The 25,037-nt window shown below is 42.2% G+C and overlaps 1 long non-coding RNA gene across 1 annotated transcript in view; it reads left to right on the top strand.

Moving 5' to 3' along the window:
* Window positions 1-25,037, top strand: part of LOC136844873 (uncharacterized) — a 170,341-nt gene that overhangs the window by 118,859 nt on the left and 26,445 nt on the right. The window contains exon 3 of the long non-coding RNA XR_010854995.1: window positions 17,610-17,712. This is a non-coding gene — a long non-coding RNA (uncharacterized lncRNA). The remainder of the gene's footprint in view (window positions 1-17,609; window positions 17,713-25,037) is intronic.

Genomic DNA, 25,037 nt, shown 5'->3' with positions numbered 1-25,037 from the left:
ACAATAAATCGGCTGCTGTCAATGCGGTCCTTATTTCCGAGACCCCCAAATCCATTGCAGCCAAATTCTTGAGGGAAGTGTTCCCGAGTGCGCGGGAAGTAAATTGGTATTGACTTCGTGCCTTATCTCACTGACAGGAGAAACTTTTTTCGTGAAGAATGAATAACGTTTCATGTTTTAATTTTTTAACTTGTGGATTTCGGAAATATTTCTCTCTGCCGTAATTGTGTAAATGGCAGATACTGAAATTATCTTTGAAAAAATTAGCATTTTTTTATGGTAATTTATAACTTGTGCATGTTCAAAATTACTTTTACAGGAAGAATGAATTATGTACTTTTTCGTAATGCATGAACTTGCATATTTTCAAAAATTATTCTTGCACGAAGATTGAATGATGTTCCTTTTAATATTGTAAATGTGGATGTTCGGAATTATTTTTATACAACAAATTTGCATTCTGTATAAAATTTTTCTTTTATTCATAGATATTCATAAATATTTGCACAGGGAGAATGCACATTGTTTCATGCCTTAATTTATCAACTCATAACATGCTCAAACTTCATGTTAACAGGAACATTGTTTCGCGTAATATTTTCGTAGCGCGTGTATATTCGTACATTTTTTATTCACGTATTGAACGTAATTTACCTCAGTGGCATGCAAGAGCCATAAAATCTGAAAAGGAAGAAAGAATCATTTTTAGTGTTGTAAATTTGCTGGCTATACAATTACTTTATATTTCTGTATTTGCTTTTCTATTGTAGGACCTAATTTTGACATACTTTTTTCCAAAAGTTTTATTCAAGTTTTTGTTTTATTTTTACGCCACGTTATCGTTTCTACTGTATTCTGGAACGTTTCGTCAGCTCGCTATTTCATAGCAATCCGCCTTAAAAGGGGCAACACAATTAACATGCAAGCTTTTTTTCATTCTGCATCGTGAGTGCACTTGTGGAGAAATTCTCAGAATGCAGATTTCACGGCAAAGCATTTGCTTATTTTGCGAGCCGTCTGTACACCATCTAAGGAAGGGGAGACGAAATGCTACTACTGTAAGTCGTTCATTGCTCTCAGAGCAAATGCCCCTCCCCCAACCCTGCATCTGTCTAGAACTCGATAGGATATGATCAGGTTGAAACAGAAGCCGCGTGTCGCGTCGCCAGTCCATTTCGCAATTCCACCTTATTCATGGATGGTTGTATGATGTTTAAGGGGTTCGACCTAAAGCTTGTTTAATTTGAGCTCATTTTGTATTGATTTTATTTCATCTAAATTTCACTATTTTTCTCATGGCTGTAACTAACCCTTTTCCCCCAATCATACGGACGTAGTGTTCTATGGCAGCATAGCAAGTTACGCCGCTTCGGCTTGTTTCAGGAGGACGCATGCATATTATGGTAATTGAAGATTAAGTTGTCATGCTATAATGTCCTCTCTTTTTCTTTCAGTGTAACAAATTTGGGCCTTTACTTCCAGGCGTGATTTGCAGAATAGCATTGCAACTTGGCATTTTAGTTATTACTTCCAAAACCTTATGATACAGCAATGTGCATTTTTATTCATTGCTTCCAAGATTCTAGACGCCACCTTAGGATTTTGGAAGTGAAAAAATGTTAAGACCCAATCGATCGTACATTACTGTAACTTACTCTTTTAGTTATAGCCTCCATGACATGATCAACCATGTTGAAGTCACATGGCTTTGCCAATATTTTATACTAAAGCCACGTGGCTGGCGGGAGGGCCCTCACCGGAGAGTCTTTTCCCCTCGTCCATATTTTACTATTTAGTATTTCTCTATTTCTCCTTATTACTTCAGTCTCTTGCATATTTCATCAGCTTTCTCCCATCTTGATATCCAACCTCTTTAAATATTACTTTATTGTGCAACTTCTGGGATTTTCTTCAGTCGCATCTGTGAAGACTCATTTTGTTAAAGTTACTTTGCTCCTGTTTATCTTACGAGCAACCTCTACGACTCGCTCTTTTCCCTGTGCTGATTATCTGGAAAGGATACCGTTGCTAGGACTGGAGTTTGTCCTCAAGGCCAATAGTTGGAGCTGTGGTAGTTTTGTCAACCACTCAGTAATATTTTTACTTTAGAGAGATCAATATGACTTGTCATATTGATAAACTCAAAAGCCGAACTACCTCAAGGGTGTCCTGTGGAATGGATTCCAGGGGTAGGCTGATGCTTGGGGTAGGTCTCTCGATATTCTGTCTGGTTTGCCTGCCAGCATAAATGGAGTGGGGATGATTGTATCAGTTTCAGTCCTAACAAGCACGTTAGGCTTATACTTGTGCCACTCTAATTATATTGGTTAAAGTACGAGGTGGACGTTTGGAAGTCAGTTCTTACTAGTGCCACTGGCTGAGGTGTGAACTATAGAAAAGTGCACGGTGCCCTTTTTCTCTTGATACACAATAAATAGTTAAATAAAAAGATTTTCCTACTCCTGGACCCCTTGACGACCCCTTGACACAACTGTCTACCTCAGGTATGAATAGGAAGGTGAATTCTATTGATGATACTTTAGATTTAACAGTACAGAAAATAAGAGGCTACTAAACCTAGATTGCTGGACCATGAATCCTCGGAGAATTGACCTAACTGGCCACAAGAGCTTATAAGTGATGGAAAGTAATTAGTAAAAACTTATATAAAAAAAAATCTTGATTCCTTTAGGGGAGACTATGAAGCCTTGTCAAAATCCATAATTCCGTTAAAGAAATCAGGATGGACTTGAATGAAAACACTGGTAAATGGGATGCATAGATATCTTATAAGGAGCTTTATAAGCCATCTGTGATATTCCAAATACTGCATAGATACTGGTAATTCAAAAACTGGAGGTGCTCTCTGCGAGATAGTTCCTAGAGTATTGGGTCAGAGAACTCTAAACTCCAGTGTGGCTAATAGCTTCAGCTAAATATGAAGGATATAATTTCTTCAAATATAGTATAAGTTTGCAGCGGAAAGTGAGCAGCATTGAGTGGGGGATATAGGCCATGCTGTTATAGTAACAACACCGTTGTTAACTATGCCGAGTCTATGACTCAGTCAGCTATGCTTTATCATATAAAAGTAAATGAGGATGAAATGTTGATTAGCATCAGCCTCACGTGACTTTTAGTTGCAGCAGAGAAGTGATATTCAACAGAGGCCTCTTATTTCTTTAAAGAGGAAAGTCAGTACATGTTCCAAGAACAAACATGATCATCTTGATATTTAGAGACAGAAGTACCTCTGTATGAAAATGTAGAGAATCAAAGAATATCGTCATTCCCTTCAAACAAAAACCCATGCTGCACCACAACTGTTTCTAAATATGGCCATCCCTCTCATAGTTGCCAAAACTACAAATTGTACGAAGCATGCTCTAAAACTAAACATGGATGAATAGAGCATAGACCAAAATGTATAAAATCCAATTTAAGTCATGTGTCCAGTAAAAATGAGTGCCAGGAACATAAAGATTAAGCGTATATGTAGGACTGAAATCCTTTAAACAAGACTGGAAGTTTTGCCAAAGCCTTACAAAGTAAACACCAACCCTGAAGTAATCAAATAGCTATAGGTGTTGTCAGCAGTGTAAATACTTAAAGTTAAGTATACCTTAGTTTTACCAGACCACTGAGCTGATTAACAGCTCTCTTAGGGCTGGCTCGAAGGATTAGACTTATTTTACGTGGCTAAGAACCAATTGGATACTTAGCAACGGGACCTACAGCTTATTGTGGAATCCGAACCACATTATAGCGAGAAATTAAGTGTAAATACTAAATATTATTCAGCCTTCTAGGGGAAATAGACACACAGGGCAAGTACAGTAGCGGCAAAAGTTGGAAAACTACAACAGAATCTGGAGTGTAATTTTAAAATGCATTGCTCTTTCAGTGCCATCATTGTTGCATCGTAGGAAATATGAGCAATTTTGAAATTTCTAAGGTAGCTTTACAGCGTGAATTGAGAAAAACTCAAGTGCACATATCAAAGAAACTGTGCACAACCCCAAAACTACTCCCTCCCACACTTAAACCCGGGAGAGACCTCCGTCCTTATCGCCAGTCAACAAAAAATATAAAAATATGTACTGCAATAGGTATGATGTGAATTTTTTTACTTTTGAAAATTCCTTGACCAGAAATACATGGGAAACATCTGCTCAACACAACTCAGAAAGGTAACCTGAAGAAAGGAAGAGATACGAAACCCAACAAATCAAGACTACATTTCATGAACTTTTCAATAGAAAACCATAATATATCCATTTTCAGTGGAGTAATCTGGGTTTGAGGACTAAATGCAAAGAGCTAAAGCTGGTAATTGATGATAATTCCCCTATCATAATTGTCTGTCTGCAGGAGAGTAAATTTGACATTAATACTCCCTATCACGAATATATTAACTGCAGGATGCCCTATAATCCAAGATACTTTTTACATCCTCCTCTGCAGGTAGTAGCTGTACAAATTATTCTAGGGAGAAGATACATTTTATGCCCATCATAATTACCTCCAAATGATAATGTTTCACATGATGATGTGGCTGAGGTAAGTCATCAACTCCCTTAACCATCTCTCCTCCTGGGCGATATGGATGACACATCCATTTTTGGGTGATGTTTTGGCAAATGTGAGGGGCAAATTTATAGAATCACGTATAGACAGTGGAGATATTGGTATTTTTGATACAGGAGAACCTATTCATATTCACTTACAAATGGGCCTTTGTCATGTTGTATTGACTTGTCTGTAGTGAGTCATAACTGCCTTATTGACAATGAACAGAGCATTGGATAACTGGCATGCAAAGTGATCATGCACCCATTTCTACTGATACCATTAATAGCCAATCAGTACAGGGGTTACCACAATAAAATCTAAGAAATTGAATGGGAAATTTTTCTAGGACTCAGTGAGATTGAAGGCAGTGCAGATGAGTTCTACAGAGATGATTCGACTGGCTTCCTTAGTGGAACTCTTCTTACATCAAGCTTTAATTCTATTCCAAAGGCCTCAGGTTTATTCTGATGACACCCAGTCCATTGGTGGCCATCAGAACTCCAGACATTACTAGAGCTGATGCCAAGTTCTGACTAACTGCTGCACACCATAGGGAAGATCTATTTGTGTAGCAGAAATGTAGATCCCAGTTTCGTAGTGCAATAAAACCTGCTTGGTGATACTTCGGTCATCCTATGTGTCTTCAGTAAACTGCAGAACTCCACCAACTGTTATTCTTTTGAGAAAGTATGGAAAATGGCAGAAATCTTACCTCAAATTTACCCCCAGATTCTAACAATGAATGGTTGGTACATGCCTGGTACAAGAGGAATGAGTAATGCTCTACCTGAGCACTCTTTCAGTTTATCTTCTAAGTCTGAAGTTGATCAAGGCCGCTGATATAATGTAATAAAGAACAAAAACCTTTAGATTTTCTGATGCACAAAGAGTAATCTGACAACCTTCCCTTCACTGAAAATTAGTTTGATTCAACTTTAGTAAATTGATGTTATAGCCCCTGGCCTTGATGAAATCCCATATACAGCGATTGAGTACGTCTTAGAACACAAAGCTCTTCATTTTAAATATCATCAACAGAACTGGCTAAAATTTAACTTTTATTGAAAACCTGTTTATATAAGATCATGGGGAAGATGGTCAATGCAAAATTTGACTTGTATTTGGAAAATAATGGTATTTCATCATCTACTTAATGTGGTTTTTTGGCAGATGCACTCTACCATTTATATACCTATTTATCTGAAGTCCTCTAAATGTGAAGCCCGTGCCTCCGGGCAGTTCATGCCACTTTTTTTTTAACCTCAGCTTTTTCTAATCTCAAAAGGCTTATAATACTACTGGGCATCCTTACAAGGATTCATGATCCAGGACTGAGAGGAGAATTGCTACTATTTGCTAAAGCAATTATGACATGCTGCTTTTGCCAGGTGAGAACAAAATGCCAAGAGGTAGAAGTTCCACAGTATTGCATGCCGAGTACGACAGTATTTACTTTAGCTATCAGTGGAATGACCTAGTCACTTCACATCACATTCTTTTCACACGCTTTCAGTATCATTTCTCAGAGCAAGAATGGTGATGGTAGAAAGGAAACTTTAACTACTAGCTGAAAAACATTTGTAAACAGCCTGATATTCATGATTTTAAATTCTCCACAAGCAAAACTGCTTCGGTCCATTTTTGCCATATTCGAGAGATATATACACCCAGACCCAGAGATCTTCATCAAAGGTCAGCAGGTATTTTGTGTACAGAAAGCCCAGTTCTTAGAACTGACTTTTGACCACATGTTGACATGGATTCCTCGCTTAAAAACAATGAAAGTCAAATATTTAGTGGCTGCAAATCTTTTAAAAGTACTAACCCATATATCATGGGGAGCAGATTATAAAACACTTTTGTAATTATATGAATCTCCAATTTTCTCAAAACTGAGCTAATGGCGTGAAACATCAACCGCCACGGTAATTGACGGTTAGTAAAGCCCAGCAACTCATAGTACACAAAAACCCCTCTATAACTATGGAAATATTCAACCAACTGGGATGAAACTCTGGATTTAGAGGTTTACCGCTAAGGTCTCTAATTGTGCCAAATTTCATCAAAATCTGTTGAGTCGTTCTGGAGATCCAAATATCGATTTTTGGTGCTCAGGGGGTGTGGTAGCAGGTGGGTGGTTGAGGGTCCTAACATACTTGTGGAGCAATATCAGCAAAAGATACAGCCGTGATACTGAGTTTTTCTGAAAGCTCATGTTCTGGAGGGGTGCCTTTCGGGGTATATTTTTTGAAATAATAAATATTAAAGGTAAACTGGGCCATTCAAAGTAACCCCCAAAATTCAAATTTCCTGATGCTCAGCTACGGATTGCTCACGACATTAGAAGAGAGGCTGTTTTCTTAATGTGTGTGAATAGAAAGTGGTGTTAGGAGAAACTGGCTGCCTTTCTCCCAATTATCTATCTTATATAATACTAAATCTCTGAAATGTTTGTTTGTTTGTTTGCACACTGGAACGCACGATCAAGTTAGTGTTAATTTAGCTGTGTCCTTCCCCTCCCCTTCCTTCTTCCCTCCCCCTCCTTTCCCTCTTCCATTCCCCTCCCCTTCCCCTCCCCTCCTTTCCTCTTCCCCCCCCTTCCTTCTTCCCTCCCCCCTCCTTTCCTCTTCCATTCCCCTCCCCTTCCCTCCCCTCCCCTTCCTTCTTCCCTCTCCTCCTTTTCCTCTTCCATTCCCCTCCCCCTTCCCATTCCCTCCCCTCCCCAAGCACAAGATCAAGTGTTGGTTTAGCTGTATCCTCCCCCTCCCTTTCCCTCTTTCATCCCTCTCTCCTTCCCCTCCGCTCCCCGAGCACAAGAGCAAGTGTTAATTTAGCTGTGTCCTCCCCCTCTCCTTCCCTCTCCTCTTCCTTTCCCCTCCCCCTTACCTTCCATCTTCCCTCCCTTCCCCTTCCCTTTTCCATCTCCTTCCCTCCCCCTCCATTCCATTCCTCCCCCTTCCCTCTTCCATCTCCTACCCCTCCATTCCCTCCCCTTCCCTCTCCTCCCCCTTCCTCCTCACCTTCCATCTTCCCTCCCCCTTCCCTTCCCCTCAACTTCCCCTCCCATCCCCTCTTATATTCCCCTTCCTCCTCCCCTCCAACTAACCTTCTCTCTTCCCTCCCCTCTCCTCCCCTTCCCCTCAACTTCCCCCTCTCCCTTCCCCTTCACTTTTCCATCCCCATTCCCCATCCCTCCACCTTACCGGTAACTCTTACTCCCCCTTCCACCTTCCCCTCCCTTCCCCTACCCCCCCTTTCACCCTTCCCCTCTCCTTCACTTTTCCTCCCCTCACCTCACCCTTCCCCTCACCCTCCTACTCCCCCTTCCCCTCACCTTCCCCTTCCATCCCCTCAACATCCCCCTTCTCTCCCCTCCCCCATAAACGTGGCTGGTGCTGCCATAGACTTTTGCTGGCTATTATTAGTAGGGTTAATTTACCTGTGGGTATGGGTATGGTACAGATATGGGTGTGGGTGTGGGAATGGTATGGTATTGATATGGGTATGAGTATGGTAGGGATATGGGTATGGTACAGGTATGGGTATGGGTATAGGTATAGGCAGGGTATGGTACAGATATGAGTATGGGTATGGAATGGATTTGGATATGGGTATAGGTATGTGTATGGTACAGATATGGGTTTCGGTATGGTATTGGTATGGGTATGGTACAGATATGGGTTTGGGTATAGGTATGGGTATGGTACAGATATGGGTATGGAATGTCTATGGGTATGGGTATTGGTATGAGTATGGTATAGATATGGGTATGGAATGGATATGGGTAGCGGTATGGGTATAGGTATGGTTATGGGTATGGTATGGATATGGGTATGGGTATGATACAGATATGGGTATGGTATTGATATTGGTATGGGTATGGACCTTTTGCTAAAAATGTAGTAAATAAAAAAGTGACCCAGCAGGTCACAGATGGTCTAGTATAATACTAAAACTCTGAAATGTTTGTTTGTTTATTTGTTTTTTTTGCACACTAGAAGGTAAAAGGGATTGGTGCTGCTCATAGACTTGCTGACTATTATTAGTAGGATTAATTCACCTGTGGGACTGAAATCACAGGCAAAAAAGTGATGAAATCACAAAAGCGGTAATAAAGCCCAGCCACAAGAGACAGATATGGAGGACAGGGGATACAAAGGAAGGGGTAAGGCATAGGGCTTTAATCTGCAACCTCATAAATTATGATGAAAGCGAAAAGTAGAAGTAGGAGTCTTTTTTCAATCAGCATAGAAAGTGAGTACTATTATAATTGGCATATTGAATAGGCTTCGGTTTGGATAAACCCCCACTGATGACATGAAAATTATGCAGGAGCGCTTGATTCCAGTACCACCCAACACTGACTAGGCCCAGCTTTTTGTTGAACATTACTCTAGTCTCTGCAACAGCAACAGCAACAATCGTTACCCACAAGAAGAACTGTGTTTATGTGATCGGACGCTTCTGAGTGGATACATTTGCTATGTCTTCAAATTGTATTGCTTGAAGAAGTGCCAGTGTGTATCTCTTCAGGTATGGGTAGCGTTGTGTGTATTATAATGGCACTCCCTTTCCTACTTCTAATTTTCACTTTCATCATAATTTATCAGGTTGCGGAGTAAAGCCCTACACCCTACCCCTTCCTTTGTATCCCCTGATCTCCATATCTGTCTCTTATGGCTGGGCTTTACTACCATTCTGTGATTTCATCACTTTTTTGCCTGTGATATTCATCAGCCACTCCAAGCCAAAGAAAGATTTAGATGATGCATACCATACTGACATTAGATCAACCACAGGAGCTTTGAGAGCCTCGCCAATTCAGATTCTGTTGACCCGAGAGAGCTCCCTTTAGATCTTCACTGCCAGTCTTCAATTATCCAGCAATGGTACTGATTGCATAGACTAAACCAGCTCTCTTGTATTTTGGACTGCTAACAGCAAAAGGATTTTTAGGTGTTTCGCATCACACCCTAAATTTCCACAACCAAATAGTTTTAGGGCAAAACATACTTTAAACAATTTTGAAGTGGCAAGGACTGTGGAGCTTCCATTCAAGATATAAGCAACAACCCATGGAAATTACCAGAGATCTTACTCTGCAGGTACTTTGTTGGCACTAAAGTCTTTCCAACTTTCTAAGATCGCTAGAGTGGGGACAGGAAAAGGATACAGCGTTGCCATATCTATTTATCCCTTTAAATCTCACCCTCAAGGTTAATCCCTTGTTTATGGTGTAAGGAACCACATGGTGGTCCTATGGGCACATGTGCGTGTGAGTCAGCCATCGGACAAAACAAGACAACAAAGCATCCCGCTCTCTCTCAGCGGTGATCACTCGAAGGAAGGCAACTTCTACCATACAATATTCCTGTCTATTTCTCTCTAACCAATGTTGTCTCGATTCATGTACAATCACCACTACTTGCATTGCCTTGCAAGCATTCCGATCATGTACTCATAATGTTCCACCGAATCTTCTGTGTAAAACTGTATGTATGTTTCTGTTTGTGAAGACGCCAAACTTCTCGCCATTTCGCATATATTATGCTACTGCATTGTATTCATTAATCTGTCTCGAATCCCATGCAAATGTCCATATGTGGAATTTCCTGGCCTTTCCATTGGCATATGTTTTATCATTGTACGTTTATACTGTCTCTCACAATCACCATCTGTTTGTCTGTCGACAAGCACGGGTGTCCGAAACATAATTTCTGTTTTTTCTTGTCTGTCTGTAGAAACTACATTGCGGCTCACACCAGCCAATAACAACCATGAAGATTCTTTACATGTATTCAGTAAGGAACCAGCAATAAACTAGACAACACCCAGCCAGTATGTCACTCAATACCTTCCTTACACTGGTGACCCCAGAGTGACCTGAAGGAGCCAGTGGTAAATGTCCAACCCACAATGACGACCTACGCGCCAACGAACCCTTTGCCACCTCCTCGACTCAGCCTCCCATTGTTCCCAAGCCTTCAGTAGATGTCCGACCCTCCGAGATGACCCACCTCACCACTGGAGCCCTGGACGCCTCCTCTAGGCAGCCTGACGCTGCCCCCGAACTCGTACCGGACGAGCTGACCAACGAAGGACCAGCTGACGTCGTTCTTCAGCCTGCTGCTGTCCCCCTCGAGCTGGCTACCGAAGTATCAGCCGACGTCATTCTTCAGCCTGCTGCCGTCCTCCTCGAGCTGACTACCAAAGGATCAGCCGACATCATCCTTCAACCCACTGCCGTCCTCCTCGAGTTCCTGCCTGCCGGCGTCATCCTGACCGGTGTCGCCCGTCAGCCTGCTGCCTGCCCAAAGCCCAAGCCCTTCTCGCCCATTCGAATTGTCAGCAAGACGATTTCCGCTATCGGGGCCTTGCTTGGGCGGGGGGAGTATTGTAAGGGACCGCATGGTGCTCCTATGGGCACATGTGCATGCGAGTCAGCCACTGGACAAAAGACAACAAAGCATCCCGCTCTCTCTCTCTCTCTCTCTCTCTCTCTCTCTCTCTCTCTCTCTCTCTCTCTCTCTCTCTCTCTCTCTCTCCTCCCGTGCGTCAGCGGCGATCACTCGAAGGAACGCATCTTCTACCATACAATATTCCTGTCTATTTCTCTCTAACCATTGTTGCCTCGATGCATGTACAGTCACCACTACTTGCATTGCCATGCAAGCATTCCGATCATGTACTAATAATGTTCCACCGAATTTTCTGTATCAAACTGTATGTATGTTTCTGTTTGTGAAGACGTCAAACGTCTCACCATTTCACATATATTATGCTACTGCATTGTATTCATTAATCTGTCTTAAATCTCATGCAAATGTCCATATGTGAAATTTCCTGGCCTTTCCATTGACTTATGTTTTATCATTGTACGATTACATTGTCTCACAATCGCCATCTGTTTGTCTGTCGACAAGCATAGGTGTCCAAAACATAATCTCTGCTTTGTCTTGTCTGCGTGTAGAAACTACATTGCGGCTCGCACCAGCCAATAACAACCATGAAGATTCTGTACATGCATTCAGTAAGGAACCAGCAATAAACTAGACAACACCCAGCCAGTATGTCACTCAATACCTTCCCTACACTGGTGACCCCGGAGTAACCCGAAGGAGCCAATGGTAGACATCCGACCCACGATGACGACCCACGCGCCAATGAACCCTTTGCCACCTCCTCGACTCAGCTTCCCGTTGTTGCCGAGCCTTCAGTAGATGTCCGACCCTCTGAGATGACCCACCTCACCACCGGAGCCCTGGACGCCTCCTCCAGGCAGCCTGATACTGCCCCCAAACTCATATTGGACGAGCTGACCAATGAAGGACCAGCCGACGTCATCCTTCAGCCTAATGCCGTACCCCTCGAGCTGGCTACTGAAGGACCAGCCGACGTCATCCTTCAGCCTGCTACCGTCCCCCGCCGAGCCAGCTGCTGTCATCCTTCTACCAGCTGTTCTTGCTGGCCGGCATCGCCCTTCAGCCTGCTGCCTGCCGAAAGCCCAAGCCCTTTGCGCCCATTCAAATTGCCAGCAAGATGATTTCCACTATCAGGGCCTTGCTTTGTGGGGGGGGGAGTATTGTAAGGGACCACATGGCCGTCCTATGGGCACACATGCGTGCAAGTCAGCCATCGAACAAAACAAGACAACAAAGCATCCTGCTCTCTCTCTCTCTCTCTCTCTCTCTCTCTCTCTCTCTCTCTCGCGCGATCGCTCGAAGGAACGCAACTTCTGCCATACAATATTCTTGTCTCTTTCTCTCTAACCATTGTTGTCTCGATTCATGTACAATCACCACTACTTGCATTGCTATGCAAGCATTCCGATCATGTACTCATAATGTTCCACCAAATCTTCTGTATCAAACTCTATGTATGTTTATGTTTGTGGAGACGCCAAACGTCTCGCCATTTCACATGTATTATGTTACTGCATTGCATTCATTAATCTGTCTCGAATCTCGTGCAAATGTCCATATGTGGAATTTCCTGGCCTTTCCATTGACATATGTTTATCATTGTACATTTATATTGTCTCTCACAGTTGCCATCTGTTTGTCTGTCGACAAGCACTGGTGTCCAAAACATAATCTCTGTTTTGTCTTGTCTGTGTGTAGAAACTACATTGCAGCTCGCACCAGCCAATAACAACCATGAAGATTCTGTACATGCATTCAGTAAGGAACCAGCAATAAACTAGACAACACCCAGCCAGTATGTCACTCAATACCTTTCTTACACTGGTGATCCCGGAGTGACCCAATGGAGCCAATGGTAGATGTCCGACCCACGATGACAACCCACGCGCCAACGAACTCTTTGCCACCTCCTCGACTCAGCCTCCCAATGTTCCCGAGCCTTCAATAGATGTCCGACCCTCCGAGATGACCCACCTCACCACCGGAGCCCTGGACACCTCCTCCAGGCAGCCTGACGCTGCTCCCGAACTCGTACCAGATGAGCTGACCAACGAAGGACCAGCCGACGTCATCCTTCAGCTTGCTGCCGTACCCCTCGAGCTGGCTGCTGAAATATCAGCCAACATCATCCTTCAGCCTGCTGCTGTCCCCCTCGAGCTGGCTACCAAAGGATCAACCGACATCATCCTTCAACCTGCTGCCGTCCTCCTCGAGTTCCTGCTGACGGCGCCATCCTGACTGGCTGGCGCCTTCAGCCTGCTGCCCACAAAGCCCAAGCCCTTCGCGCCCATTGAATTGTCAGCAACACGATTTCCCATCGAGCTGAGGACCACATGGCGATCCTATGGGCACACGTGCTTGCAAGTCATCCATCGGACAAAACAAGACAACAAAGCATCTCTCTCATCAAGGAACGCAACTTCTACCATACAATATTCCTGTCTCTTTCTCTCTAACCATTGTTGTCTCGATTCATGTACAATCACCACTACTTGCATTGCTATGCAAGCATTCCGATCATGTACTCATAATGTTCCACCAAATCTTCTGTATCAAACCTACGATATGTTTATGTTTGTGGAGACGCCAAACGTCTCGCCATTTCATGTATTATGTTACTGCATTGCATTCATTAATCTGTCTCGAATCTCGTGCAAATGTCCATATGTGGCTGGCCTTTCCATTGACATATGTTTATCATTGTATGTTTATATTGTCTCTCACAGTCGCCATCTGTTTGTCTGTCGACAAGCACTGGTGTCCAAAACATAATCTCTGTTTTGTCTTGTCTGTGTAGAAACTACATTGCAGCTCGCCCAGCCAATAACAACCATGAAGATTCTGTACATGCATTCAGTAAGGAACCAGCAATAAACTAGACAACACCCAGCCAGTATGTCACTCAATACCTTTCTTACACTGGTGATCCCGGAGTGACCCAATGGAGCCAATGGTAGATGTCCGACCCACGATGACAACCCACGCCAACGAACTCTTTGCCACCTCCTCGACTCAGCCTCCCACTGTTCCCGAGCCTTCAGTAGATGTCCGACCCTCCGAGGTGACCCACTCACCACCGGAGCCCTGGACACTCTCCTCCAGGCAGCCTGACGCTGCTCCCTTCAGAACTCCGTACCAGATGAGCTGACCAACGAAGGACCAGCCGACGCCATCCTTCAGCTTGCTGCCGCATTCTCGAGCTGGCTGCTGAAATATCAGCCAACATCATCCTTCAGCCTGCTGCTGTCCCCCTCGAGCTGGCTACCAAAGGATCAACCGACATCATCCTTCAACCTGCTGCCGTCCTCCTCGAGTTCCTGCTGGACGGCGTCATCCTGACTGGCTTCGCCCTTCAGCCTGCTGCCCACCCAAAGCCCAAGCCCTTCGCGCCCATTCGAATTGTCAGCAAGACGATTTCCGCTATCGGGGCCTTGCTGGGGGTGGGGGTGGGGGCAATATTGTAAGGGACCACATGGTGATCCTATGGGCACACGTGCTTGCAAGTCATCCATCGGACAAAACAAGACAACAAAGCATCCCGCTCTCTCTTTCTCCCCTCCCGCGGCCAGCGGCAATTCCAACTTCTACCATACAATATTCCTGTCTCTTTCTCTCTAACCATTGTTGTCTCGATTCATGTACAATCACCACTACTTGCATTGCTATGCAAGCATTCCGATCATGTACTCATAATGTTCCACCAAATCTTCTGTATCAAACTCTATGTATGTTTATGTTTGTGGAGACGTCAAACGTCTCGCCATTTCACATGTATTATGTTACTGCATTGCATTCATTAATCTGTCTCGAATCTCGTGCAAATGTCCATATGTGGAATTTCCTGGCCTTTCCATTGACATATGTTTATCATTGTATGTTTATATTGTCTCTCACAGTCGCCATCTGTTTGTCTGTCGACAAGCACTGGTGTCCAAAACATAATCTCTGTTTTGTCTTGTCTGTGTGTAGAAACTACATTGCAGCTCGCGCCAGCCAATAACAACCATGAAGATTCTGTACATGCATTCAGTAAGGAACCAGCAATAAACTAGACAACACCCAGCCAGTATGTCACTCAATACCTTTCTTACACTGGTGATCCCGGAGTGACCCAATGGAGCCAATGGTAGATGTCCGACCCACGATGACAACCCACGCGCCAACGAACTCTTTGCCACCTCCTCGACTCAGCCTCCCACTGTTCCCGAGCCTTCAGTAGATGTCCGACCCTCCGAGGTGACCCACCTCACCACCGGAGCCCTGGACACCTCCTCCAGGCAGCCTGACGCTGCTCCCGAACTCGTACCAGATGAGCTGACCAACGAAGGACCAGCCGACTTCATCCTTCAGCTTGCTGCCGTACCCCTCGAGCTGGCTGCTGAAATATCAGCCAACATCATCCTTCAGCCTGCTGCTGTCCCCTTCGAGCTGGCTACCAAAGGATCAGCCGACATCATCCTTCAACCTGCTGCCGTCCTCCTCGAGTTCCTGCTGGATGGCATCATCCTGACTGGCTCCGCCCTTTAGCCTGCTGCCCACCCAAAGCCCAAGCCCTTCACGCCCATTCGAATTGTCAGCAAGACGATTTCCGCTATCGGGGCCTTGCTGGGGGTGGGGGGTGGGGGCAATATTGTAAGGGACCACATGGCGATCCTATGGGCACACGTGCTTGCAAGTCATCCATCGGACAAAACAAGACAACAAAGCATCCCGCTCTCTCTTTCTCCCTCCCGTGCGTCAGCGACGATCGCTCGAAGGAACGCAACTTCTACCATACAGTATTCCTGTCTATTTCTCTCTAACCATTGTTGTCTCGATTCTTGTACAATCACCACTACTTGCATTGCCATGCAAGCATTCCGATCATGTACTCATAATGTTCCACCGAATCTTCTGTATCAAACTGTATGTATGTTTCTGTTTGTGAAGATGCCAAACGTCTTGCCATTTCACATATATTATGCTACTGCATTGTATTCATTAATCTGTCTCAAATATGCAAATTCCCATATGTGAAATTTCCTGGCCTTTCCATCGACATATGTTTTATCATTGTACGTTTATATTGTCTCTCACGGTCGCCATCTGTTTGTATGTCGACAAGCACAGGTGTCCGAAACATAATCTCTGTTTTGTCTTGTCAGTGTGTAGAAACTACACTGCGGCTCGCACCAGCCAATAACAACCATGAAGATTCTGTACATGCATTCAGTAAGGAACCAGCAATAAACTAGACAACACCCAGCCAGTATGTCACTCAATACCTTCCTTACAATGGCTTTACCCGAGATCTGTCATTTACTGTACTTCGTTTTCTGAAGAAACAACGTTGAGTAAATTTTGGTTGTTCTTAATTAATTTTTTCTTTGTGTGCTTTATGAAATAATAATCATAGTTCTTATAATAATATTATAGTGTGTTTATTACATTAACACTTAAAATTTGTGAGGGTGGTTTGGCAGGAATAGCTTTTTAAGCCATTTGATTATTGTCCATATTCTATTTTAGCAGTTATTTATTGGTTAAGTGATTAGATTTTTTCATTGCCTGTGCAAGCTAAATATACTATTTATCATTTAGGAGAGAAAAATAATTTACCATTAATGACACAATCCCCTTGTTGTTTCTGGGAGTGAAGATGCTGGCTGTGGAGAGATCTGATCTGCTTTGGCTCTCCCTAGGGCTATCCATACTGTCCAGTAACTGGCTGCTTGAGGTGACCACCGTTGTTGTTCTTGATCGAGCGGGTCTTTTAAATGTCCTCGCTGACCATGTCACTGAAATTGATGCTTGTCAGCAGCAGCCAAAAATTATGCTATATCTCTTTGTTTTTATGAAAACAAATGAGGTTTGTATGGAAAATGTGTGAAGTCAAATACGTTTTCATTGTTACCTTGAAATAAATATATATTTTTTTATTGAGTTTGAGCTGGCTCTAACAAGGCAAAATTTTTAATCATAACAATGAGACATTTGACACCGCAGGAATTCCTTACTCGCCCCACCCTAGTGATCTTAGAGTGCTGGAAAGACTTATAGGAATACTGTACTGTAATATGACAGGTAGAAGCTCATGTAATTTTGATTGAACAATTGATGAGAATAGTGTTTCAGCCACTGTATTTACAGTTGGCTACAAATCCATAGCTGTCATTGGATTCGTAGTACAGGCAGCCCCGGTTTACGACAGGTCCGGCTTACGACGTCCCGAGGTTACAACGCTTTTCAAATATATTCATCAGAAATTATTTCCCGGTTTACGACGCATGTTCCGGGGTTACGACGCATCGTACGCTGATCCCACGTTGGAAATATGGCTCCAAAACGGCAGAATAATCAGTTTACGTCGTTTTCAATGCACCCAAAGCATTAAAAGTAAGGTTTTCTTATGATTTTTTACAATTTTTCGGTTTAAGACGATTTTCGGTTTACGTGGTGGCTTAAAAACGGAACCCCATCGTAAACCGGGGACTGCCTGTATTCAGCCATGAATTTACTGTAGGAATGCACTTTCAAGTATCATATCTATATTTATAACAAAACTACAGTATGTGGGATTGCAACTGTTTTTGAGATAATTGCAACTGCTGATGGAATAAATTTTACCATTTCCAGAACTGCAAGAAGTGTTTAGAGGTTTTTCATTGCCTTTAATTCTACACATAATAAGGAGTAGAAGAATTCAAGTAAACTTTTGTAGGATCTCCGCACATGTAATGTAAGTTTCCTGGCTTTGTTGCTGCACCAAGGTTTAGCTGCCAGGTTCAGCAGCTTCTCACAAAGCACTGTGAAAGCCATGTGCCCATGTATCACTTGCATTGCCACCATGCTGTCTCCAAACCCTGTGAGTGACAGATCACCTGTAACTACTATAGTCTATTTCATTCCATCAGTTCACTCTCCACCGTAGGTTTTGCATAGATGAGACATAAGCACAACTGGCTCGCAATTGGCTGAAACCAGTGTTTCCAGTATCATGAGCTTACTGTGATAAAGATGCATACTATTTCTTTAGTAAATTATCTGAGTGCTTATATATACAAAGAACACACACCTTAGTTAAGTAAAAAAACATGCCAATTTATATCGATAATATAAAAATACAACCAAGTAAATGACGAGCATATAACAAACAGTCTACTCTGGTCAAACGCAAACAACGGTGGACTTTAAATAGTTTTGTTCTATCTGATTGTAAATAAAATGACATCTGGCCATGTAAGTGCTGATGAAAGGTATTATAATGGTTTCTTGCTTGTAAATTACATGGTTAGGTTAATATCTGAAACAGCATGAACTACTGTAGCATATGAGGCTCTTTCTGCAATATTGGTTGGAAAGCAGGAAATTTCAAGTTAATACATGGCATGGTGGGAATGGTATTGTGGTTTTCTTGTCAAAATTCTTTGAATTCACTTCCCATCTCACCTCCGTGACGGATGGCGGATGCCACCAATTCCTTAAATAAACAATTCTTGCTTTTTTCCAGTTTCCTGCTGGCACCAGAAGATTTATCGTAATGTTAAGACCACAGGTTTGTTATCTATGAAAAATACAAATTAATTTAAAATTTGTCATATTTATGTAATTTTTTCTTGATTATATATATCATTATAATAGTACAGTGACTGGGCATTTTCTAAGCTAAATTCCACAAAACCTATAGAACAAATGTCTGAAAGCCCATTGAGTTCTCATCATCTTGAGTGTTGATGGTATATATATAGGCATAAAAGTCTAGCCCAGATATAAATTTTTTTTATTGTTAAGTTATGTAACGATGTTTAGATAGGATGAATAAGTAAATGTTATGATAAAAAAGTAATTTTTACTGAAATAGGCTGAATATGAACTTAAAAGAAGGCAAGTAAAATAAAAGATCTGCCGAATCAATACCATAGGCCTAGCATTCACTCATCCATGCTTCATATTCTAGTGGTAAACACCATTACATAAAGGTTATTTTTCAGCTTACGAACAAATATATTACTTTGGTGTTATAATAAAGCTATTTTTCAATTAATGCAATGGAACTTTACTTAGAGTAAAGTTTTGAGTGAAAAGAAAATCTTATTTAAATAGTTTGTGAGCAGTGAACATATTTTTATGTGTAACCTGGGATATACAAAAGAGATAAAACATAATGAAAGAAAGTTCGTCTGTGTTTGACCTGTGTAGACAGTTTGATACAAGCTCAATTGTCATGTGCTTGTATTCGTATATTATCAGTGCAAATTGGCATGCTTATGATTTACATAAGAAGGGGTGAGGGTTCTATTTTTACATATAAATAATGAAATATGTTATTGAAGAAATAGTTTAATGTTTATCTCAATACATGAACGATATTGGAAACGATGTCGTCAGCCAATCATGTGCTACCCATGCACATATGTGCTACAGGTCATATTAATTAAAATGAGTTTCCTTAAACTAGTGACCTTGGAATGACCTGGTATGATCAGGCCCAACCAACAAAGAAACCACTAATGTAATAAATATGGTGCCTCGATTCTTGCTTTGCTTTTGAAAGAGATGACCAGGTCGTCCTACACCAAACATGTAGGCACTAAACCACGTGATTCACAGAAAAAATACATCTGTACTTGCCAACACAATAAGCCTCTACTATAAAATACTGTATTGTGTCTCAGCTCTGGCTTGTTCATTCTTTGTAGGACCTGAGTGATTTTTACGTAAACCATGCAATTCACAGGCTAACTGCTGCCATTACTACAATACAAAAAGCCACTGACAGACTAAATTTAATGGCATCTCAGCTCTGGCTTTACTCTCTCTTAAGTGTTTTATGATCATCTCAGTTCTGTCACCTAACTGCTGCCAACTAATGGACTAAATATGACCATGCTTACCATTATAAGATGATCCGGAAGGAAATCTCATGAAAATGTGTGACAACGAGCAGGTGAAAACAAATGCCAGAAACCTATGCCTATCCCCCCTTCTTAATGACAAACCTTCAGTTTGGTTCTGAAGGGCAGACATAATTCTGCCTCTGAAACATTGCAAGTTTGATAAAGGCAGACTTATGTCCTTGAAGCAATCCCAGAAACCCTCTTGCCTTGGATTGCATGTTAGCTTGATGTTCACGTTGAAAGGAACAATTACTGCAATCTATTCTAATCATATCTGAGTTCTTCTTGCTGCTGCCCACCTCTGCACGTTGAACCCTCGATCTACTCAACACATTAGTGAGGAACACAACAGCAAAGGCATCCCTGGATGAAGTTGAGTTTCTCCTGATCCTTCTGGATTTCGATGCTGAATAGAAGCCCAAGAAGTTCAACCCGACAAGGGAAATATGGCTCCACCAACTGCCAACTAATATATGGGCTGCCTGGAGGAACACCACTGATGGACTTCCCAAAGAAAGCAGAGGAGACCAGGACCAGAACCAAGGTAATGACAGTGTGACCCAAGCCTATACCATGCGAAAGATCCACTTCAGGAAAAGACAAAAAGGTGCACCCAACTTCCCATCCTCTCCATATCCCACCACAAGTTCAGCAGATGGAAAGGAATTGTTCCCCAAAATGCAGCTAGAGGAAAATGAGCAGGCAGCCACCTGGAGTGATACTGGTGGCCACCACAACATCAATGGGTGCCCAGTCCATCAGATTTTACATCTGAGACCAAGCCTCTGGGAAGATATTCGTGGTGGACATATATGCCTTCAAATCCATCCTCCTGGCATCATCAGCAGACCAATGGAGGCCCCAGATGCCAAACTACAATTTTTAGCTTCCAGCAGCACCTCCATACCATCCTATGGCCATCTGACCCTTACCCTCCATCTCATGAAGAAATAATGTACTGGTGGGATATCATCATTGCTGCTTCCCCAGTGTAAGGAAACTGATACACGAGATGCATATTAACAACTGACTCTATAAGCAGACTCATGATGGTGATGCAAGTGACATATGGGCATATGGTTGTGACAGCACTTTGTAAGAGGCTACTAAACCTGGCATTTAAACCTGGGTTCAGAAGCTATACATGGTAATGTAGAGGTTGATAAACTAGCAAATGAAGCTTCACTGAATTTACTTCCAAGGGAGAATGGTGGAACCAAACATGGGAGAATAAAATGAGATTATAAGATGGGAGAGCCCTCTGCTGTTTAAGGATAAGCCACACTTGTCAAATACATTAGTTTTTAATGACAGGTGGAAACCAGCCACATTGTGATGCCTGCATACTCCTTTTGACTTTCAGGCACTTGATAATTGAACATTTAAGTTTTATGGACCCTAGAAATAGACATCTCTTAAGAGGTTCAAGATGAGAATGCCAGGCACATTCTTGCCAAGGTCGTTGATGAAAGTTGCATATGATGCCTGTAGGACTTTTTTAAATATATTCCAGAAATTACCCCTCTGCAAAAGATCTATAATTTTTATTATTATAGTTTTTGTATTTAATATTAAGAATACATTACAATAATGCTGTATATTTATTATGCTTGGTAATTTACAATCAGTCATTCATACTGTTGCATCCATTGCTTCCAAGATTGTATATTTCTTATTATTCTGGTAATGTTGAACATTATAAGACGTGATCAACTGTTAACTAGGGTAGCTCATTATTTTAGCCACTGCTTGTACTAGCTCTCAAGTGTTATTACAAGGATTAGAGTAGTCCCATATGCCAAATAACAAACCATACAGCCACTTGGATTATTGGATCATTATCTTCTACCTTTTCCAGCCAGCTAACCTCCCTCACAAGAATGGCCACAATATGGTAGAGGATTATTGACACCTGTTATTTTTTATTGCACTTGTCTGCTGAATTCATAATTACCCTCTACCTCTTTCCATAAGCTAAATCTACAGTCAGCCAAGGAACCCACCTCTTTACTGGACAATTATCTAGAGCTTACAAAGTCATACAGTGATGACTAGGTACATATGATAAAGGAAGTTTCAGAGGTTAACTAAAGTTCTTGAGTACTTCACAAGTAAGATCAAGATAAGATCCTGCTGTTTCTGATGCAAGCTATGTAGTGTTGCTTAGGAAACTCGACACCACATACATACTGGTTTCTTCATGTCCACCAGCAGGCAAAAGAAGGTGGTGTCCAGGACCACTATTGCCTTCTGCTTTTGTGTGCTAATTAACTGGCATGGTTACCTGGATGACAACCTATGAAATAAGGGGATTTACTTTTGTAAGAGGAAATTCTCAGCTGCCTGGGTAATGGAGGCAGGTGTCTGGAAATGTCAAACCACCTTTCTTCCTCCTACTTCAAGGATGTCACCCAAAAGTTCTAGTGTTTGCATCAATCCCATCTGCTGAAAATAAAGCTGTGGTTGCTGAATCTCTTGACAGAGATGCAATTAAAATTAGTGCATGTGCAAATTATGGGGTGAAAGTTGAACCTTAACAAATCAAGTTTGATTATTTGTAAGTCTAGGACATTGGATACTCCACCCAGTGTTGTCGTTGATAGTGTTTCTTCAGTTACATGCAACTCTTTTATGAACTCCAGGTGTCATTCTTAACTGGAAATTCACTTTTGAGAAACATACCCAGTCTTTTCCCTTGAGGAATAAATCACATACCCAGTCTTTTCCCTTAATTGAGGAAGAAATCATTATATAGTACTGAGAAAGTCACAATCTCTGAAACTTGCCTATCCTCTTATTTTTTTATTTTACCATTTTTTTAATATTGGTTCCTGGTTTGGTCTTCAGCAGCTGACTTGCATCTTAAATTATTGGACTCTTGTTAAGTAGAGTATTACATTTTTCTTAGATATACAAACTTTTGTCATAATGAGTACTGTATCTTCCAGCTCAAGCTGATTTGCTTGTTTAAACTGTGAACAGGATAGTTAAAGGTAAGAGGGGTGAGTTGGGAAGAGGATCATCCCCACTATTCCTTTTCTCCTTAGGCTATAGGGACATGTGTTGGGTTTATTAGAGTTGGGACATTTCTATAAGATGAGAGGTCTGTATATGCAGGAAAAAATGTATTTTACAAGGAAAATTGCAGTTTATTTACAAAAAGTGTACAAACTTTCATCCTATATAAGAGACTCACTTGATCATTAGGTGGTAGGTACTATACATCTGCCCAATTGCAAATTTTTGCAGTAACAGCTACTCGGTCACATATGAACGGGAAGGATGACATCTGTAACCTACTACAGCTTAGCATATATTGCTAGGGTCTCATTCTAGAGTTTAGTATTTTTTGGATGAATGCTTGACTCAAGGGAGAGTTTAATGTATGGTAAAAAAACAGCTTGGTAGGTGTAATCTATTACAAAGAAAAATTCTTTTGATAATAGAGATACCCCCCATACCTGCTTCCTTATTAAGGGAAAGCATAGGGGTTACATTCTTAGACTTTTAGCCTACAGATAGGAAACTTTTATGAACACACACCTGCATCAGCCCAAACCAGCTAGAATCATGGCTACAAGATGTCAGTAGCATGAGAGAAAGCATTGTGAAGCCAGCTTTCACTGTTCACTTTGACCAGCCACCACAGACTCCAGGAAGAAGGTGTCAAAAGACTTGGGGGTGACATCCCTCAAGGAAAGGGAGGAAAGGCAGTTTGACATATCCAGATGCCTGCCTCCAATACCAGGACAACCAAGAAGTTCTTAAACAAGAGTGGCGCTCTCATGCACCATTACTGTAATGATTTGATTACCTCACAAAGCCAACAACTCCTTCGGCCTACTGGAGACTTTGCAGGGTGGCCAAGACAGCTTGAAGTTCTTAATGAACATAGAGAGCTCCCATGAGGATGAGAGCTCACACCCTTCAGCCTCAAGACCACGGAGATCAAGAGAAGTTTGTTTTCGCAAAGCCAGATGAAGTCCACATTCAAAATTGAGCATGGATGACATCACTCACAGGAGATAGTTCACTCCCTTTGAAACACCAGTGGTTTAAAGGACTTTCTGAGTGTCCCATACATCTCTCACACAGTCCTGTGAGACAAACTTCTCTCACAGAAGCTGCTGGAGTCTGCACCTGTGAAGGAAAAAAAAGACTCCACTTATCAGTGGAACTTCAAAAGGTAAGGCTGATAAAGAACAGGGGGTTCAGAAAGGCATCTTCCATCATGGACTTTGGGCCTGGAACTGGGAAGCAAAACACTGGCAGTTTCCTGTATAACTAAAGGGCAAGCATGACAGTCACTGGAGTTATCCATCAACCTGTCTCAGAATCCTTGAAATGCTAACAGTGTCTTCTGCATCTTATGAACACTGATGTGCATATAAAAATTGTATGTGGTCAACTTCCAAAGCTGCTAGGTCCTCTAAGCATGCCCTCCATCTCTCCCTTGATGCATTCAAGAACAAGTACACCTTTGGAAGGGGAGAGTTCAACAAAACTCCTACTCAGAGTTTCCTGTCTTCCATCCATCCGTCACTCAAGATTGTCCCTTACCTCCTGGCTGTGGAACACAGATTGTGAGGGGGAGTCTGAAATGGGGGAACATTGCTGCTTTGGCCACCACCAAAATAAACACAGGTGCAGATGCCCAAGAGGCATGAGTTCCTCTGTGGACAACAGGTAAACAAGAACAACTTGCTAAATCTGAGCGGGCATTTCCTGTCAGGACAGGAACTGGCTTATGACTTCTTTGAGCCTATCAATACTAGAGTCTACAGGGGTGACTCTCTACACTGCCATATCTATCAGCATACCCAGGTTCTTCATCTGCTTTTTGGATTGGAAATACGACTTTCCTAATTCCCTATAATTTTCAGATCATTACAAAAAGTGATAAGGCAATCTTGATCCTGAAACAACTGCATCTGCAAGGACAGCAGGATAAGACAGTCACTGAGATATCACATGGTGCAAATTCCTTGTGACACTTGATATGGCCACACAAGTACGTACATGTGAGGGGCTGTCGACAGTCCAAAGCAGAAGCTTTGAACTGAAAGACAGTACTTTCACAGACAAAGTGGAAGTACTTCCTGGAGTCTTGTTGGATGGGTATCTGAAAATGAACATTCATGAAGTTGCCTTGTCTGATGGAATCCAA

Source organism: Macrobrachium rosenbergii, chromosome 13 (assembly GCF_040412425.1).
Source record: "Macrobrachium rosenbergii isolate ZJJX-2024 chromosome 13, ASM4041242v1, whole genome shotgun sequence".
Taxonomy (NCBI): domain Eukaryota; kingdom Metazoa; phylum Arthropoda; class Malacostraca; order Decapoda; family Palaemonidae; genus Macrobrachium; species Macrobrachium rosenbergii.
The sequence above is the reverse complement of the archived record's forward strand: the minus strand, read 5'-3'. Positions and strand labels throughout refer to the sequence as shown.